This window comes from Equus asinus, chromosome 4 (genome assembly GCF_041296235.1).
Source record: "Equus asinus isolate D_3611 breed Donkey chromosome 4, EquAss-T2T_v2, whole genome shotgun sequence".
NCBI lineage: Eukaryota > Metazoa > Chordata > Mammalia > Perissodactyla > Equidae > Equus > Equus asinus.
The window spans coordinates 95,555,949-95,576,474 of NC_091793.1; the positions used below are offsets into that span (position 1 = coordinate 95,555,949).

The 20,526-nt window shown below is 38.1% G+C and overlaps 1 protein-coding gene across 16 annotated transcripts in view; it reads left to right on the forward strand.

Moving 5' to 3' along the window:
- GALNT13 (polypeptide N-acetylgalactosaminyltransferase 13) overlaps positions 1-20,526 on the forward strand; it is a 470,593-nt gene that overhangs the window by 89,927 nt on the left and 360,140 nt on the right. For 2 of the 16 annotated variants that reach the window (XM_070507788.1, XM_070507787.1), the window contains exon 4: positions 17,741-17,923. The exons of the other annotated variants lie outside the window; for them this stretch is intronic. The gene's annotated coding sequence lies outside the window, so the exon portion shown is untranslated. The remainder of the gene's footprint in view (positions 1-17,740; positions 17,924-20,526) is intronic. 16 annotated transcript variants of the gene reach the window in all.

A 20,526-nucleotide genomic window follows, 5' to 3' on the forward strand; every position in this document is an offset into this window, starting at 1 on the left:
GGACAGAAAAATTATTTCATAATATTGGGAATAATGTACAACTCATTCCAATAAACCATTGGCTGGGCCTGGACTGTGGTGGGACAAAGACCCTAAGAAGGAGCTGACTCTTGGCTGAATATAAAGGCTGAGGATGGAGAGGCCTGAGAATAAGCCTGAATGGGAAGGCAGAGTGAGACCAAGAGTCCAGCAGGTCAACCCAAGTCAGATAGATTATGAAATGTGAAGCTGGACTGAAGGATGTGGGCAAGAGGCAGAGGAGAAAGAATGAACTTTCTCCTGAGGTCTCAGTCAGGGCGGAGACTGGGCAGAGGAGTGTACAGAGCATTTCTCCCTGAGACTGGGCCTTCACTCTTCAAAGAATGAACTAGCATTAAAGCCCTGTTGGACTACCTTAGAAGAAGAGAATAAATTTGGTGTAGTTCATGCTATTGAGGGGCTTATAACTAGGGGAGGACATAGGCCTATGAGCAAATAATTATCATATAATGCATTAAACAGAGACAGTGTTGCGTGGTGGTTAAGGGGATGGGCTTGGCCTGTATTTGATATCTGCCACTTCTGGCTATGTTAATCTTGAGAAATTATTTGTTTCAAACTTCCATTTTCATTTCCTTAAATGTGGGTAATAATACTACTAATATTATTGGGCTGTCGTTTTGGATCAGTGGGTTGAAGATCATCAAACACTTCTACTTTACTAGGGACAGCATTGGATTTAATGGCAAAGATGAAAATAATGTGGGAGGCTGTGGCTTCAATAATGGGTTTGAAATAATGGGAGAGTGAAATCACATAAATGACATATGAATTTGACAATTGTTATCCTATTTGGGGGAACTAAACTTTTTAGAGAAATACTAATATCTGATTATTTTGTCCTGGAATTTGATAAATGAGTGAATTATCATAGCTATATTCTTATGCTTTCAATCTCTAAGTTCTTCTAAATAACTAAAGAAATATCAACTGCTGTGTTGATTTAAATATTTGAGTATCACGAAGTAAAAGAACTTGAAATGAAGTGGTAATTAGCAGTTCAGTGTATTTCAATATCCCATATGCATGTTTATAATTAGTGTGCTAAAATAACATACACTTGTTCATTTGACTAGTTTATAAGGAAAAAGTTCAAGCACAAACTGTGCTTTGATGAAAATAAAATAACAGTGAACGTCAGGAATGTTTAATGCTATTTAGAATGCATGTTGGAACCTACTTTAGTCTGTGGAAACACATCTGGAACTAAATGGAAGACGACTGAATACTTTACTACTAAATTATTAATTTTATATATAACTCATTGAGAAATACGTATATGGACAAGTTGGACTCACCCTGAACACTCAGTGGTCTGACTGTATAACTTGGGCTTCTAACGTTGTAGAACTGTTTGCCTCGTAATAGCAGTAGATGGTTCTGGAATAAGTGTATCTCTTCCTAGTAACTCTTCTGAAAACAAAGTACATTTGTAATATATTGTTCTTGGTTATCATTTGAGTCTGGGAAAACATAACAGTACTCACACTTTTTTTTCTATTTTAGAAAAGGTGGAATAAAAAAGCAGAAAACTCATGGTAGCACTAAGAGTGAAAAAGTACGTGCGCTCTAAGTGCTGCCTCGTCACCCATGCCTGTTAGCAAATTAATTATTTTCCTCAAGGCCAATAGCAGTAAATTAATTTTCATGACTGTTTTTCTTGCACATCTTGTATCTTTTCCTAATATTCAATCTTCTTCCTTCATTATGACTTTAAAAGCTTACACATGTCTACTTTATAAGAAAATATACTGTGAAATCAGACATGATAGAGTCTAGGGAAGCATTTACTTAATTAGGAAAGATTAGCCCAAGCTTTTCTTTACAAAGTAATTCTGAGAAATTCAGAAGGTGCTATATGTATGACTAATATATTTTGTATTCTTACCAGGTGTGAAAAGTCAATTTATAAATACACACAAAAAATTTAGAAAATTCCAACACCAAAGTGTTATAACTGTTAGATATTTTAATTTACTATATTTAGCAACTATAGATATTTGCTATAAATTAACTATCCAGTTCACTCTGAATAGAAGTATAAAAGTTTTAAAATGGCTATCAATTCACTAAATAGAACAAATTAAAATATTAGTATTAACTTGATATACTGAATTGATCATAACAGCTATATTAGTAAAATTAGCAAATGATTTCTTCCAACATTCACTGTAGAAGCCAGTATTAATATGATCAAATTCTATTAACATATTAGAAGATATGCTACAAACATGCAGAGATTTTGTAGTAATGGTCTTTATTCTCTTACTTTTCAAAAAATGTGTGTAAGGGCTGGCCTTGTGGCCAAGTAGTTAAGTTTGCCTGCTCTGCTTTGGCGGCCCAGGATTTCGCCAGTTCAAATCCTGGGCTTGGACATGGCACTGCTCATCAGGCCATGCTGAGGTGGCGTCCCACATACCACAACTAGAAGGACCGACAACTAAAGTATACAACTATGTACTGGCGGGATCTGGGGAGAAAAAGCAGGAAAAAAAAGATGTGTAAGCCCATTGTGTGTAAAAAATGTGTGTAAGCCCAAAAAATGTGTATAAGCATACACGATTATACTTTAATTACTTAGAATAAAAGAAACGTTTTCTTATTAATGACTCATGTATTTTCAACAAAACATTTTTTTTTTTTTTAGTAGTGTTATGAAATATCACATCATCTAAGAAAGTTGAAATCTCTAGTGGAATGAACCCGTATGTTTCTAGATAAGATAAAGAATGTTGTCATGGATACCCCTTAGTTTAGTATAGACAGTTTTGGATTATTTTCTTATACAGAAATTGTTTATCAGTTTTTGAATACATTAGTTATAAACATTTGCATCTCTATATTGGATTTTTCTGTTCTTTTAAGTTGATTTATATATTTAATAATTTTAAAACTCAAATAATGAGAACTTGGTTAAAATGTGTAAATCAACTCTTTTTTTGTTTTTTTTTTAAAGATTTTATTTTTTCCTTTTTCTCCCCAAAACCCCCCTGTACGTAGTTGTATATTCTTCATTGTGGGTCCTTCTAGTTGTGGCATGTGGGACGCTGCCTCATTGTGGTTCGAACCAACGAAACACTGGGCCGCCTGCAGCAGAGCACGAGAACTTAACGACTCGGCCACGGGGACAGCCCCTTTTGGTTTTTGTTTTAAAAAAATTTTAAACAACTCAAGTCCCTTTAATTAAAACGTTTTATTTTATGTTTACTTTTCTAAGCTCAGTTCTGTGTCAAATATACAAGTAAACACCAACTGCAGCTTCATTTTGAAACCAATGAGGGTTATGTGTAAATTAATAAGAATAAGACACTGCAGTTTCTCTCAAGGAGATTAGAGGCAACTTAGAAATATTTTCAGTTATTTCATAACTGACATTTTAATTTTATTTTAATTGTGTTCAATACAAAAGTCTTATCTACCTTTGATTTTTTTCATAGGACTATTCCTAATCATTAGTAGTTTACTATGGAGTATCCAAATAAAGTATTAAATTTCCCCAATATACGAAAGTATTCATTATGGACCTGACTTTACAAGATGGAGGTGAACACAATACATTGAGAAATTAGTTTCTGACAGAACATGTAAGTTAACATAAATATGGGTGAGACTTTCTTACTACAAATTATAAATTGATCTCTCAGTGTCTTTATTGGTCTGTACTATCTCAATGGGTCCTTAGATCAGTATTTACCTCTGATGGTACCAGTGCCACAAAAATTGATCTGCTAGCTCTCAATTTTTCTTTTTTTACAGATTGGCACTTGAGCTACTGTCTGTTGCCAGTCTTTTTTCCTTATTCTTCTACTCAAAGCCCCCCAGCACACAGTTGTATATTCTAATTGTATGTTCTTCTGGTTGTGCTGTGTGGGACGCCACCTCAGCATGGCCTGATGAGCGGCGCCATGTCCGTGCCCAGGATCTGAACCGGTGAAACCCTGGGCTGCTGAAGTGGAGCAGGTGGACTTAACCACTTGGCCATGAGGCTGGCCCCTGCTGTCTCTCAATTAACTCTGATCATTGATGGGATGGGGGAGCAGGTATTAAAACTTTTTCATTGGTGAGGAGAATACTTTTAGCATAGTTATCTTTCAAATATGTATCTTTAATTGCAAAGAGAATAAATCTTTACAAATGCTAATAAGCAAACAAACACACTAGGTTGGATGGTGGCTTAGTAATATCAGCATTTAACATTATTTTATTGCTTACAAGGCTACAGCCTCAGAAAAATATTTAATCACTAAAGAGGGTATTTAAAGTTAGAAAGAATGGAATGACAAATTTAGTAATTTTTAATACAGGATTTACATAATATGCGGCTTTAGAATTCTATCACAGAGAAAAGCTGATCATATTCTGTGCATGTTTCATTTTTGATCTTATGTTTGCTGCTTTTAACTTCTGTGAATAATACTTATTTTTGGATTTTGTCTTTTTCAGTCGTATTAAATAATTACACTTTAAATTTATATCATGATTTTATTGAAAATGATTTAAGATGGTTGGTGAAATGGCTAAGTCATATTGATATTTATATACAAGCAGTAATTATCTTAGCTTTTAGGAGAGTAACAAGCAAGATACTCCTATATTATAGTTTTAGAAGTTCAATTATTTACTTACATCATGGTTCTTTTTTGGTGTGAATTTTATTTTCAGGGTTATGCTTTTTATACTATGTGATTCTTGGTATGTTGAAAATTTGTGCCAACTATTGTATTTTTTAAAATTCCCTTTTAAATTCCTCACTACATATTCTGCAAGACTGAAGTGCTATCTTTGATTTATTGTTCAGTTGTTTGCACTATGACGGAATTTATGGCCCCAAACCATCATGTGGAAATGAGAACTAATACTCCGCATTCAGGCCTGGGCCCTTTGCCCTGTGTTGCAGAGGCATATCCAAACATGATGTGATTTTGTTATCCCCTTCCTTCTCGATGGGACAGTTTATCAACTAATTCAAAGATGGGCACAAATATAAGGGGAAAATTTCACATACTTACTTTGATTTGTGTTGTTGTTGTTAAAATAAAAATTCCTGCTATCAAGATGAGTTAAATGCTTCTCAAGCTTGAGTGTGCATGAGAATCACCTGGAGAGACTGTTAAGACACAGATGCCTGGCTATAACCCCCTGAGATGCTGATTCAGTGGGTCTAGGAGTAGGCTGCCTTACAATTTCATTTTAGATAACCTGGTGTTGCAAGGACCACGTTAGGAGTAACACTGAGATTGATGCGGGATCGGTGAGCCGAGGAGTCGAAAGAAAGATTTCTTAGACTCTCAAGATCTGGCAGTAGTGCTCTTTAATTTAGAGAATAGTGTGGAATAGCATGGGGACAGGACCCATGGGCAGGCAGAGCTGGTGCGTGGGGACAGGACCCACGGGCAGTCAGAGCTCCTGCTGCTGCCCCCGCTGGCATGGGGACAGGACCCATGGGCAGGCAGAGCTGTTGTGTGGGGACAAGACCCACGGGCAGTCAGAGCTCCTGCTGCTGCCCCCGCTGGCATGGGGACAGGACCCATGGGCAGGCAGAGCTGGTGTGTCTGGGGACAAGACCCACGGGCAGTCAGAGCTCCTGCTGCTGCCCTGAGTTGAGGGTTAGGGCTAATTTTATAAGGCATGGGTACGTGACTTATTTTTACTGGAAAAAAAAGAAAAAGAAAAAGATGATGTAAAAAGTCATTAAATGATTTCAGTGCAGATGGGGTCTGGTTATTGTGCGGTCATATAACTTTAGATACGAATCTGGCCATATAGATCGGCATGCAGGTGAGGATGCCCCGGGCTTCTCTCCCTGGGGCGGTCCTAATTCATACCATAAAATAAGTCCACTGGGTCGTATAGTTTGGCATGTAGGCCAGGTCACCTTGGGCTTCTCTAGCTGGGGCAGCCTTAATCCACATCATAAACCCCCCCTGAACCCATTTGGCCCCGAAATCTTTTGGGGATATGGACGACGGTCAGTCTTCTGTAACTACTTCCGGCTGTACAAGGTCGTCGAGCTGTCCCTAAATGGGGCCATAGGTATAGGTAGGAGGTTCAGCGGACCGGAAGACTGCACCCGTGGAGTCCAAGGCTGACAAGGCATCCAGAGCCTCTGGGGACGAGAGAATCATTTGACGAGTGGTGGTCCAGGAGGTGAAACTTTGTTGACATGTGGAAGACAAACAATGAAACAGACAACAAATTATAATAAGAAATACAAGCAGTATGATTAACCCAATGAATAAGGTTTTGATAGCAGTCCAGAAACCTGGACCTGACCAAGAGTTCAACCAGTCATTTAGAGATAGGGGAGGGTCAGACATGGTCTTAATTTGGTGGTTCATATCACAGAGGAAGCCAGAGATATTTTGATGGTAGCCAGGAATATAAACACAACATTCAGTTTTTATAATGGCACGAGTGCCCCCCTGTGCTGCTGTCAAGACATCCAGTGCCATTCGGTTTTGGAGGACTGCCTTACGCATTTGGGACACTTCTAAATCAAGCAGCAAAAGGCTATGTTGTGTATCATTTTAATGCTTTCATAGTAAATTTGTTTAGAGATTCCATGGGCCAGATGACACTTTCGATTCCTAACTGGGGAAGGAAAATTGAGGCAACGTGGTCATACCAGTGGAAGACAGAGCAGGTCCAGCGCTGTTGCAGGTTGGGTAGGTTAGCAGGAGGAGATATAGTAAATGTAGTTCTACCTTGCATCCAGATAAAGCCTAGAGTGCATCGTCCAATCTATCCAGGTGGCAGCCAAGGCCATAAGTTGGAGCCACATAGCCACTGAGTGCCATTAGGGGCTAACCAACGCGTGCTGGGCCGTCTATCCCAGTCAGTCTCAAACCAATCAGTATTTTTTAAGGTTATGATATGAGAACACCTATGACAGGGAATTTTCCCATAGGTCGGGTGCTATTAGGCCATGCATCACAGGTGTGATTGGTTTGTTCCCAACATAGAGTGGACTTTTACTGAGTTGATCACTAGCAGGAGTAAGCCAAATATACTCGTCCCAAATTTGATATAGTCCATCCTGTGTGTATCAATAAGTTGGGCACTTTACCTTTGGAACTTGTCGTTTATGATCCACCTGTGACAAGGCAAATCTAGTTAGTATTTGGGCAGTAGTGTTGAAGGAAAAGGTTTGCTTGTGGCCAGGGAACTCCCAGGTATCAGAGATGGATGGCTACAAGGAGACATTATGATTAGTAATAGATGAATCTTGTGGAAGAAAAGAGCTAGAATCTAATATCCATGAATGCGTACTATAGCTTCTACTGAAACATAATTTTTCTCTCTAAAATCACCCTCATTTTTATAAAAGATAGCCAAATTAAGATTAACTGGTCTGCCAATTATTTACATAAGTGCAGCAAGAATACCAATTGATTATACAGGCTTTTTAAATCTGCTTTGCTGGAATTTTTATGAGGAATCTCAGATTGAACTGTAAAGGCCTCTCGAGGCCAGAAAAGCCAAGCCAAGGACTTGCCATCAGATTTTGCCTGCAGTACCTACAGGTTTGGGTGGACTCCTCTCTTCTCGAGGTCCCCCAAAATATTCTGAGGTTCCTTGCAGCTGCCAGATAAGCAAGCTTCCTTACTTACCGGGTAAGATTGCCAGAATCTCTGTAAACAAGGTACCAGGCCCATGTTTCCAAGTGGCTGTATTCCAGAATGTCCAATCTTTGTTCCTGAAAAGCTGTGTTGTCATATCTGAGCCTGTATGTTTCAAATATGACATTCCAGTCAAAGCCTTGGTAATATAACCAATGTGTCCTGTTATAAGGAGAATAGGTTCTTATTGAACTTATGCAAATAACTATATTGCCACGAAATAACCATGCTCACTCACAAAGAGTTTCTAAATTCTGGAGGGATCAGGTCGGGAGAAAAAGACAAATGTTTCAGTTTTGCTCATAAAGATGTATTTCACTAAATTGCTGTAAGTCATAGTTAGCATAAGAGAAAAGAAAGAAAGATTTCCTTAAACATGAGAAAACAAAACAAAACATCAAAACTCAGCAATATTTAAAACAGAAGTCATAAAAAATTATAATCATCCTCCTCAGTTCACACAGTCCTGTATAATCAGTTCTTGAGCTTAATCTTCTGTTAGCAGGTCTATGAGCTTAGTTTCTGTTAGAATTCTGTAATTTCTTACACGGTTCAGTTTTACAATCTGAAAGTTTATCAGAAACCTGTAGTTTAGAACCCTTGTGTCAGAATCCTTTCCAGGAATTTCTCTGGAGATGAAACATATTTGCAAAAGCAAAAAGCATCAGAGTAAAACAGCAACTATCTGTAAATGGGCAAAAGACTCAAAGGGCAATTGATAAAGAAACTTGGTTACTTCTGTGACATATAACACTTTAAGATAATAACTGGAATTATGACTGATAACCAGAACAGATTAGAATTTTAGGAATGCTATATAATGTTGACACGTATATTAATAACATTCACCCACGTAATACCACATAAGAAAGTTTATCATCGCTTATTTGACAATGCTTCCCATGTAATTTAATAAACCAAATAAACCTAATTAATTTAGTATTTTCCTCCTTATAGGAAGAGAGCAAATTTCTTTGAGAAGTCTCAGGGGCCCTCTGAAAATCCTCAGAGAAATTCTTCTTCCATCTACCAGGTCAAAAGAAAGCCTTCATTCAGGACTTGAATATTTTTGAGGGAGAAGCTTGTCAAAAATATCAAAAGTTTTTAAAATACTTGTTCAAATAGGAAACAACGCTCACTGTTAAACAATGCTCAGGCATCCATTCAAAGTGACAACAGAGACAGTCAAGAGCAAACAACATCATCAAAAAATTTTAGAAGAGACCTCTTTCTTTCTGAATATAGGAAATTATTTTAACAAAACATAGATTTTCTGTCTTTTAGGTAGAGTTAGAGCAGGCCAAAAGTTCAAGAAAATTATGCTTTGAGAGAAAACCAAATTTTAATTTCTGTACCAGCTTATTTTTAACATTAAAACTCATTCACTTAATTGGATTTACTCTAATCTTAGTCTACTTGACCAGGCATAAAACTCCTTTCAGAATTTCTCCTTCACAAACCTTCTACAACTTTCTTTTTGCCTTCAGAATTTGTCCCAAAGTCTGTCTTTTTTCCTTTCTAGTACTTTAGGACAAACTTATCTTTCTTAACCCATCAAACAAAAATACTTCCATTCTTTATACCCTCTTTACTGAAAACATACATTTTAACTTTCCTTAGATACAGAGCTGTTTTCCTTATTAATTTCCAGTAGCTTTAATTATATAGGTTAATAAGAACTTTTAACCCTTAACAGACCATAGTAAACACTAAAAAGGTAAGCAATTATGAATTGTCTTTTATACCAGCATTCTAAACACTTCATAATTTCTAGAAACACGCTGCTTTACAATAACAGACCCAAAGACTTTTAGCCTCTCTGCAATAAGAAGCCAAAAGTAGATAACTTAGATAAGTTTAGCTGTAATGCTTGTGTGCTATCCAATCCAAAAATGACCCAGATGCTCAGATTTTTATCATTTAACTTAACTTGGCAAAACTCAAGATTGCTATCAAAACAATTTGGAAGCTGTTTTTTTTTTTTCAAGTATACAGACCATAAAACATTTATTGTACCCACAAAAACTTCATGAGACATTAGACAAAACTGGTCATCATTTAAAGCTATTATTTTGCTGACGAATTTAACAGACAATGTGAACTTATTTGACTAGTAAACCCAGGCTGCATGCCTGCATCATATGCAAATACTGACAACTCTGACAAGAAGACTATTTTCAATCAAACCAACAAACTTAAACAAGCTTTCATTTACCAAAAGTTAATTCACATCAAGTTAACTTGAAAGACATTGGATTAATTTCTACTATATTTAGAATTTATGTAAGGGCTTACTTTAAGCCAATTAAACAGAGCTCTTAATTTTGGCAATACCATCCGGAGGTAAAAATATCACACATATAACATACATAAGTCATACGTACACAGAGACTGCACAGCTATTGTTTTTTTTTACCAATATTTGTGGAGGAGACACTCAAGATGCTAGATTTTTGGCAAGGGCACACTTATGGCTGTTTTTCCTCTCCACTCCTCTTTCTTTCTGTCTTTTTTTTTTTTTTTCTTCAGTCTTAGGAATTAGTGATGGGCTAGATAGTAGTTCCTGGAGAGGGGAGATGATAATCCTTTCCATGATAAAGGAACTAGGTGGGATCTGAACTGCCTCTAGAGCAGTATTTCCAGTCTTGCAAGGATTTTCTAAGGACAGTTGCTCTTGATTTCCCAGAAACTGGATTGTAACTCAAATTACATTCCAGGTTGATCTACCTGTCCAACTGCATCACAGAGGCACAGAGAAACCCCTCAAATTTTCTACCAGATGGAGTTAGAACGCATCCACATGGTGGGCCTCTGGGGATGCTTAGGAGCCTTCCCCATGGCGGTAAAGCCAGTGTCTGACAGCAGCTGGAGAAAGGGTGCAGAGGCCGATTGCGGGTGTGCAGAGGCCGATTGCAGGTGTTGACATAGTTATAAGATTTAGTCAAGTCCCGCTTCAGCCTGGGCACTTTGTCTCTGAGCCAGCAAAGTTGAGGTAGGGAAGCAGGAGGCAAAGGCCTGGAACTGGCTGGAGGCTGGGGCTCCCAGAGCCAGGTTTGAGAGTTAAATCCCTGGCAAAAGGCTTATTTTTCCAATTTTACAGAAGGTCAAGGTTCTGCTCAGGTCTAGCCTGAACTTAACCTCGACTTGGTGACAACAGAAGAGATGATGAGCAAAACAGACAAAGAAAGGAAAAGAAGAGATCAGACCTCACCCTCATGGCCTCTTCCAGAGGGTTATCAAGATAAGAGTCACACAACAGTTCCCGTGCTGGGGCACACTACGCTAGCACGACAGTTCACAGAATAAATCACAGGTCTCCTACCCTCATAACCAACTCAGTAGGTGACTAAAATACTCAATGAGTCAACTGTCAAGAGAGGGCACCCCCACTTAGGGTTGCTGGGGTGATCAGGCCCAGAAACCCAAAGTTGGGGCTCCCAGGGGTGGAGCCTTTTACTCTTTAAAGATTTCTTTGTTTCCCAGTCGCAAAGCTCAAAAGGAGATGAAAATGGCCATTGTAACTCCAAGAGAGACAAAAGAAACGGGTCCATTACCGTGAAAAATGCCCCCTGAACCTAGGGCAGCGTCCTACCCGTTGTTCCTACTGTGGGGTTCCTATAGCAAGGGGTGATGGGAGCGTCCCCCGGCATTGCATCCCTTGTATACCTTCCCTGTTATGCCTGGCAGTAACAGGAGCCTGGTGCCTATTCTGCCTGACAGCATAGGCCTGGTGAATGGTCCCCGAGAGAAAAGGAGAAAGAAAAGGGGCCATTACCTCGAAAATCCCCCCATTGGGGTTCCTGTAGCAAGGGATGATGGGGGCATCCCTTGAACATCTTCCCTATTCTGCCTGGCAGGAATAGGTGCCTGGTGAATGGTCCCAGAGAAAGGGAGCCATTACCTTGAAAATCCCCCCAATGGAGTTCCTGTAGCAAGGGATGATGGGGGCATCCCTTGAACATCTTCCCTATTATGCCTGACAGTAATAGGTGCCTGGCGAATGGTCCCAGAGAGAAAAGGAGAAAGAAAAGGAGCCATTACCTTGAAAATCCCCCCAATGGAGTTCCTGTAGCAAGGGATGATGGGGGCATCCCTTAAACATCTTCCCTATTCTGCCTGACAGTAATAGGTGCCTGGCGAATGGTCCCAGAGAGAAAAGGAGCCATTACCTTGAAAATCCTCCCATTGGGGTTCCTGTAGCAAGGGATGATGGGGACATCCCTTGAACATCTTCCCTATTCTGCCTGACAGTAATAGGTGCCTGGCGAATGGTCCCAGAGAGAAAAGGAGCCATTACCTTGAAAATCCCCCCAATGGAGTTCCTGTAGCAAGGGATGATGGGGGCATCCCTTGAACATCTTCCCTATTATGCCTGACAGTAATAGGTGCCTGGCGAATGGTCCCCAGGATAAAAGGACAAAGACAGTGAGAAAGAGAAAGACAGTGAGGAATTTTCCGCCAGTCTGGGGGACATTCTACCCAATTGCATCCTGGAGCCATTCTCCCAAGAAGGGGTTCCCATACTCCACCAAAGGTTAGAGTTTGGTACTTTCCTTGAACTGGAGTCCCGAGTGGGGCTTTCCTCGCAGTTCAGAGCGTGGTCAGGTGCCAGAGGGAGGGATGCCAATCCAGCCTTAGGAAAAGAAACCTTCCACGGGAGTCTTGGAGATTGGCGGCCGTCCTAATGACTTAAGTGGCCAACCCGCGCCCACGTAAAATTTGTCTATTAGAGATAGAGTCAGGAAGGAATGGATTAATTCATTCTCCATCACCCTGAGGCTTAAGGTACTGATTCTCTTCAAGCTGAATGCCACAATTTGCCCCATAGAGTAGCCATGGGCAGCAAACGTGGATTCATACAGCTGTCCGAGAAAGTTCCCGATGGAGCAGTGAATCTAGATCCATCCTTGAAAAAGAGCAGGAAGGAATGGATTAATTCATTTTCCATCACCCTCAGGCTTAAGGTACTGATTCTCTTCAGGCTGAATGCCACAATTTGCCCCATAGAGTAGCCATGGGCAGCAAACGTGGATTCATACAGCCATCCAAGAAAGTTCCCGATGGAGAAGTGAATTTAGATCCATCCTTGAAAAAGAGAAAGGCACAAGGAAGAAAAGGGCACTTACCAGAACTCGAGCTCACAAGCCGATGAAGCGAGATCCCCGTACGGGCCACCAGAAATGATGCGGGATCGGTGAGCCGAGGAGTCGAAAGAAAGATTTCTTAGACTCTCAAGATCTGGCAGTAGTGCTCTTTAATTTAGAGAATAGTGTCGAATAGCATGGGGACAGGAGCCATGGGCAGACAGAGCTCCTGCTGCTGCCCCCGCTGGCATGGGGACAGGACCCATGGGCAGGCAGAGCTGGTGCGTGGGGACAGGACCCACGGGCAGTCAGAGCTCCTGCTGCTGCCCCCGCTGGCATGGGGACAGGACCCATGGGCAGGCAGAGCTGGTGTGTGGGGACAAGACCCACGGGCAGTCAGAGCTCCTGCTGCTGCCCTGAGTTGAGGGTTAGGGCTAATTTTATAAGGCATGGGTACGTGACTTATTTTTACTGGAAAAAAAAGAAAAAGAAAAAGATGATGTAAAAAGTCATTAAATGATTTCAGTGCAGATGGGGTCTGGTTATTGTGCGGTCATATAACTTTAGATACGAATCTGGCCATATAGATCGGCATGCAGGTGAGGATGCCCCGGGCTTCTCTCCCTGGGGCGGTCCTAATTCATACCATAAAAAAAGTCCACTGGGTCGTATAGTTTGGCATGTAGGCCAGGTCACCTTGGGCTTCTCTAGCTGGGGCAGCCTTAATCCACATCAAGATGAATAATGTTAACCAATCAGAGATATGAGCTGAATGTTTAAAACTTTGAGGAGAATGAGTACATTTTAAATTAGCACACAAAGCATTTTCCACGTGTTTGAGTGTTAATAATTAACAGAATTTTAAGGGTGCACATTTGGTGGTAATTATGCTGAACGTCTATTTTGTTTCATAAAAACTTTATATTAGAATAATCCTGTGGGATTCTTAATTCCCAAAGTTTGCTGGACCAGGTTAAGCCTCAAAATGGAAGCTGATTCTATTAATGATCACTTATCCAAAAAAAAAAAAATACTAACATTCAAATTATTGATTATTTTAAAGAGAATATTTTACAAAATACTATGTCTAATGCATACACTAACATTTTTGATTAATGTTCTTGGTGGTGTGGACTATTATCAATAAAATTTACATTTAAGTAGAGTGATTAACATTAAAAGCTGATTTTAAGAATCTGTTTTATAATTAATTCATCATAGATTTTATTGATTAAAAAAAAGAAATGAACTTTCTTTCAAACTGTACCAGTTGCTAGGTTATTACTGTCATGCTACATCATGTAAATTCACCGTTTGTGAATAAAATCTTATGAAATACTGGAAAGTTGATTTTGGGTTCCAATAATGGTAAACCATCTTATTGCAGATTAGCATTCCTAATAAGAACAACCAGAAAACCTGGATGTTATTTTTAAAAATAAAATAAAAAGAAATTTAGAAACACACCATAGTCCACATGTATGTGAAAGTCAAATAGTTACCAAGGTGGGGAACATATGAGGGGCCAAGGATCCTGGAAAGAAGGGAAGCAGAGATCAGAGCTCAATATTCAGCATAGATTTATTTTTCTGGTAATTGCCAATTTGCAAGTGATAGTTTCTAGGCTAAGAAGCCAAGCAGAGCATCTGGTAGTCTTCCTGGGCTATGATGCACAGCAAGGAGCATACCAGGGAGAAGCTGTGGTAAATACCCAAGCTTTCCGTTGATAGCACTGAAGGGCTACATCTTGGATATGGGGGTTGTGATAGGCAGAATTCTCAGATGACTCCTCAATACTGAGGTCAGCAGAATTCCGAGATGACCCTCAGTGACTCACATCCTTGTATCATCTCTTCCTTTTGAGTGTTAGAGGACCTCTGAATATGACGGGATATCATACTGTGATTAGATTCAACTATATGACAAAGCTGAAGGGATTTTGCAAATGATTGTTAGTTAATCACAAAAGAGATTATCCTAATCAGGTAATTTCTTAAAAGAGTGATGGGCTCTTTCTAGAGAGAGAGATGCTCCTACTGGCCTTGAAATACTAAGCAGCCATGGTATGAGAAGGCCCTGTGGCCTCTAGAAGTTGAGAGCAGCCTCTGGCTGACAGCCAGCAAGAAAACAAGGATCTTATTCCTATAACTGTAAGGAACTGAATTTTGTCAACAATTATGTGAGCATGGAAGAGGATCCTAAACCCCAGAAAGCAACACAGCCTCGGCAACGCCTTGATTTCAGTCTTGTGAGAGACCTTGAACAGAGGGCAGAGCTAAGCTGTGCCTGGACTCCTGACCCACAGAAACTCGTGAGAATCCTCAGTGATAAGATGAAAGGTTTTGATTAGGTAATTTGTATACTTCCTTTCATTTCTAAACATTATATTTCCAACTTACGTTAATATTATATTCTGAATGGAGGTTTTTAAAATTGACTCTGTGTCAAGAGATGTATTTCTTGCATTGAAAAGGATTTTATCTATCTAGGAAAAGCCCTGTAAGAATATTCACCAAACTCTTAACATTTGATGTTGTAATGGCTACATTAGGTGCAGGATGAGGAGGTGGTAGATGAGAGAAAGAGAAGGGAACTCTAAAATTTTCTTTAGGCACTTCTATACTTTGATTTTTATGCACAAAGAGTGTTTGCTCTTCACTCTCTTGCACGCTGATATCAACTTTGATTCAGCAGTACAACACACTAGTGCCAAAAACTGTTCTACATACAGTGTTGAGGAAGTCTATTACCTACTGTAGCCTCATATAGACTTAATGCCAGTGGGGAATCCATTCTATATTCCATGAAAAGATAGAGCCCTCATGTTCCTACTCCTTCCCCATCTCCACTCCTTCCTTGCTGCTTTTCAACTGCACCCATGTTCATCAAATTTTGGTCTCTGGATGTCCAACCTCAGTTTATAATTTCCTCATTATGCCTCATTAGAATTTCATTATAGTTGGTAGTGTCATCCAAAATCTTTCTCTCTCAGGGGATGGGATCAAGTCTGCTCACTAAGTTCTCCTTTAGGGACGTTTGGGTTATCTTTTATCTTGAAACATAATGCCATATTCTTTTCCTGTCTGGTCTTAGTATATTACCACTTGTGCTAATGATTTCTCCCTGTTTGGAAAATATTTTCTAATTGTTTTTTTCTGCAACTTTTTATCTTTCTGATAGTTCCCTGTATCTCTGTGACTCTAAATATGCCAATGGAAAAAATATATAATTTCCCTTTATTGTCATATGTATGAAATAGAAAAACAAAACAAAATAAAACATGTACATGCTATCTACAGAAAAATGTGTATCCAGGCTTCATAGATAAGTATATATTTAATAGAGGAGACAAGGCCTTATATATGTTGGCACAAGAAATAAAAACAGGAAACTAATAGTTACTACTTTTCCAAAATCAGAATTTAAAGTGCTTCAATTCTTCTGCTACTTTAAGAATTGCCATGGTTACTTAAAATATAAATTATTACCATCAGAAGAAATCTAAGTTAGCAGATTTAAGCAGTTTTATGTTTAAGTTATAAGTGGAGAGTATGAGAAAAAAATTAACAAAATAATTACTTCCTGATACTAGATAAGACTCAAGGCATGGAAGCATTGATGAATTTTTAAGAAAATCCTTTTGCTGAAGTAGGGATTTCCAATCAATAAGTGGGATTCTGCCATTTATATCAATAAGAGGTGTCTGATATACTGGCTGGTGACATCACTGTGTCCTATTCTTTTTAGCAATCTCGCTGTTGTTTCTCAGCATTCCTCTAGGAGAAAGCAGCTCTCAGTGAACAACTTTTAAATTTTATTCTGGATTTTAAAACTATTTTTGCTTATTTACACTTGGAAATATATGTTGCTCATCACATTGCCTTCTCTTACATTAGTTACCCTAGGGCTTGGAGGAAATGAACAAGAGCTTAAATTTAAAAAAGATAATGTCTACAGGGAGAATTTTACTTTCAAACATTTTGAATGTTCCTAATTGCAATCAGTTTTCCCACCCAATATTTAGCATGTTAGTGCCATGATTTTGTATTCTCCTACCTGAAAAAGAAATCCTTTGTTCTTTCTTTAAAATTTTAAATCTTTGTACTCTCACTAACATTTTACATAACAAAGAACAAGTACCTGTAACCATTTGAATGTTGATGTGAGGATGTGAAGGTTTTAGGTATAGCCTCACAAGTGCCAGCCAAAATGAAACTAATCAGTGTCTACTTGTTCTAGGCGGTTATGAGCACAGACGGTAACAAATTAGGTTATTCTTTGGGTTAATATATACATTAATGATGCAAAATTATATGTGTCCCACTCTTGGCAAATAACTGACAGACTGACATGGATCGTTTTAGAAACACATGCCCTTGATTGATGGTGGAGTGGGACTATCTAACGTCCTAACTATAATGTTTAATACATTCTAAATAATTTTAGATGGCTTCGTCTCTATTTTCCATCAATAGTTGATCTCAGTTTTCAAAATGAGAAGCTGGGACAAAGTGAACAAAATGAAAGTTCAGTGTGTTTGTTGAGCATAGGATTAGAGTTTTGGGTTATTCGTTAGTAAGCATGGAGGCAACTTTTACAGATTCAATTTTTGAAACTTCAGTTTTGATGGTTAGCCTCCTCAGAAGACATTGGGCAGATTTTCATTGTGCTAGACCCTTAAATCAACAAGTCAAGCCAACCAGATGATTTGAATGACTTACATGAAAGAACCAGAAAACTGAAGAATAATAATAATTTTTACTTTTAAATGAGATAAGAAATCAATATTTAAATTCTAAAATGTATGATGTAGATGCTCATTATTGAAAGGCAAATGTGATAGTCAAGGGGAAGGTTTTCTTTCTGAAGGTGCTGGAGTTTAATAATGAAGAATATGGAATTAATAAGAATTTCCTGAGAATATAGGTAGGAAAGTACAAGCAGAGACATGGAGAAGGAGTATAACATGGGCAGAAAGGAGTCTGTTCTCTTTGGCAGGATTGTCTCTTATATAACAGAAGATCAATGGGGAACCTGTGATCTTGGGAAGAGCACAGAACAATATAACCATGGGTAGCCCGGTTCCCAGAGAAAGCACTGCGCTAGGAATCCAGAGACTTCCATTTTTCATCTGCAAAATGGGAATTGTTGATTCGGCTTTTTCTGACTAATATGAATTTTGTGAGTATATTTTAAAACTATAAGTTATTAAATGTTATAATTGTTATTATTAAATGTATGTTAACTATAAAGTGAAACTATATCCACATATACTCTCAGTTGACCTACATAGTAGGAATGGGAATTATGGAAGTACTAGCTTTAGAGCCATAATATACTCATTGTTTTAAAAAACTATCAAAAGCCATCCTCTTCTTAAATAAATAATTGGTTGCTGTGACAGTACAGTGCAGGCTGAAGGACAGTGTCTTTGGAAATTACTCAACGAGCACACTACTTTAGACTTTATTTAAAGTTTTGTTATTTATAAATTACTAAGATTTTTTTTGGTAATAGTAACATTTCAGAAATCTACATAGTTTCCAAAAATTTAGGAAAAATGGAATGACTAATTTTTTATGTCTTGAACACCCAAAAATTAATTTGCTATAGCTGTGGACAAAAGTATTTAGATTTCTCTGCCAAACGTGAGCAAAACTAGCTCTTCTCTGAAATGTAGCATTAACTTTTCTTCTCTAAATAGACAACCATTTTTAAATTAAGTAATAATTAATTAATTATTTTTTGCTGAGGATGTTTAGCCCTGAACTAACATCTGTGCCAGTCTTCCTCCACTTTATACATGGGTCGCTGCCACAGCATGGCTGACAAGTGGTGTAGATCCATGCCCGGATCCAAACCTGCAAACCCAGGATGCTGGAGTGGAGTGCACCTAACCTAACCACTATACCGTGGGGCTGGCCCCTGATAGCCATTTTTATTATTTTCAAAACATATTCTATATATATGTTGCCACTGCAACTTGACATGCACATTGTGAATTTTATTGTGGTTCTTCATGTGGAGGATATTTGACGTTACATTTTAACTGCTTTCAGAAGTGCTGAAATGAGCTTTAATTATGACATATATTGTCTTCAAATTCCTACTTACATTTTTAGTACAGGTGGAAATAAAGTTATTTGTTGACACTTGTCACTGTATATTGCTTACTTTTTGCCCCCCAAAGTTTGTTTTTATCAGTGTACCTTTAATCCACTTTAATCTTCATAGTAGTGCAAGGAAGTAAGCATGTCAGATTTCATTCTCTCCATTTTGCAACTGAGGAAACTAACAAAAAGAGAAATTAAGTAATTTTAAGATTGTCAAATATATACTAAATGGGAAAACTGAAATGAGACTCAGGTCTTTGGATGCCATGTCTAGTGGTCTTTACTTTATGTCTCTCTAATTTGTTTTAATGACATCTGAATGATTTTTTGAGAATCAGATACCTGTATAGTCAATCAGAAGAGCAAACAATGTAGACATATAATTATTTTTGTTAGTGATAGTTCTATCATTCCTGTCTATTTTTATATTTAGATATTCAAGGGTAATAGCAACCTGAGAACTGTTCTTTTGGAAATATCAGATGATATATCCTCAATGATAAAGTCATAAACCTAGAAAATATATAAGTGAAAAAAATATTTTACATTTTCATGTATTTTGCCATTAATATATTGCTATTTATTGTTTGGGCTTTAATGTCTCCTATGTACTGCCACTCACAGCCATAGCAGAAGGAACCATGTTTGTAGAGTATAATTCTGTTAGGCCCTCCCCAGGAACCTGGACACAGCTGATTGGCCACACCTTATCCAAGCTGGGCCAATCAGATTCTCTCAGAAGTTTGGAATTGGGATTTGTAGATATTAGTCTCTGTGGTCACTCAAACAAGATCATATAAACTCAAGATGGAAGGGTTTAGCCTTGCTTGACCTATGTATATACAAAAGCAGAGAAAGCCAAAACAGAGGAAGAGAGGAGGAGAGGGCCAGATTGTAGGAAACAGATGTATGGAGAAGGCCAAGATCAAAAGATTAGGTATCCTCAGAGAAATAGAGATCTAGGTCACAAACCTCTTTTTATTTCCTGATTATAGTTCCCAGAATCTTGACTGCACTCTTTGTCTTGGCTTCTTTGAGTTCTACCTGTATTGTTTGTTCATTTATTTTGCTTCATTCTTACAACCCTAAGAATCTTGACTAAGACATAAATTAAATCAAAGCTTTACCGATCTCATATTTTAAAATCAAATGGACTGTTTAGATTTTTCAACATTTTTATTCCATTTAATACTTTGTTTTGCTATAGGAATAATAATTTTATTGTCGTGTTTCAAAAATGCACACATGTTTAACAAAAAATAAAATAAAATTTGCCTCTAATCCCACCATCTGGGAGTAGCTTCTGTTCATGTTTTGATATATTTTCTTGTAATCTTCTGTGTATGCCAGCATGCACGTATACAAACACACATGCGCGCACACGCGCACACACGCACACACACATGCTCTAATTCTTAACTGAATCATGACCAACAGTATATACAGTTTTATGTTGTACTATTTTTATTTAACAAAATGATTTTTGGAGATAATTTTTATTTACTATAACACCATTTAATTAACCATTTTCCTATTTATGATCATTCTGTTTTTTAACTTACAGAATATTAATTGTAGCCTCATCAGAGCTTTGATTTTTTTGGTTCCTTCTTCTATTCAACAGATCTTTATTAGGTTCTACTATGTATCAGACACTTTGATACAATTAAC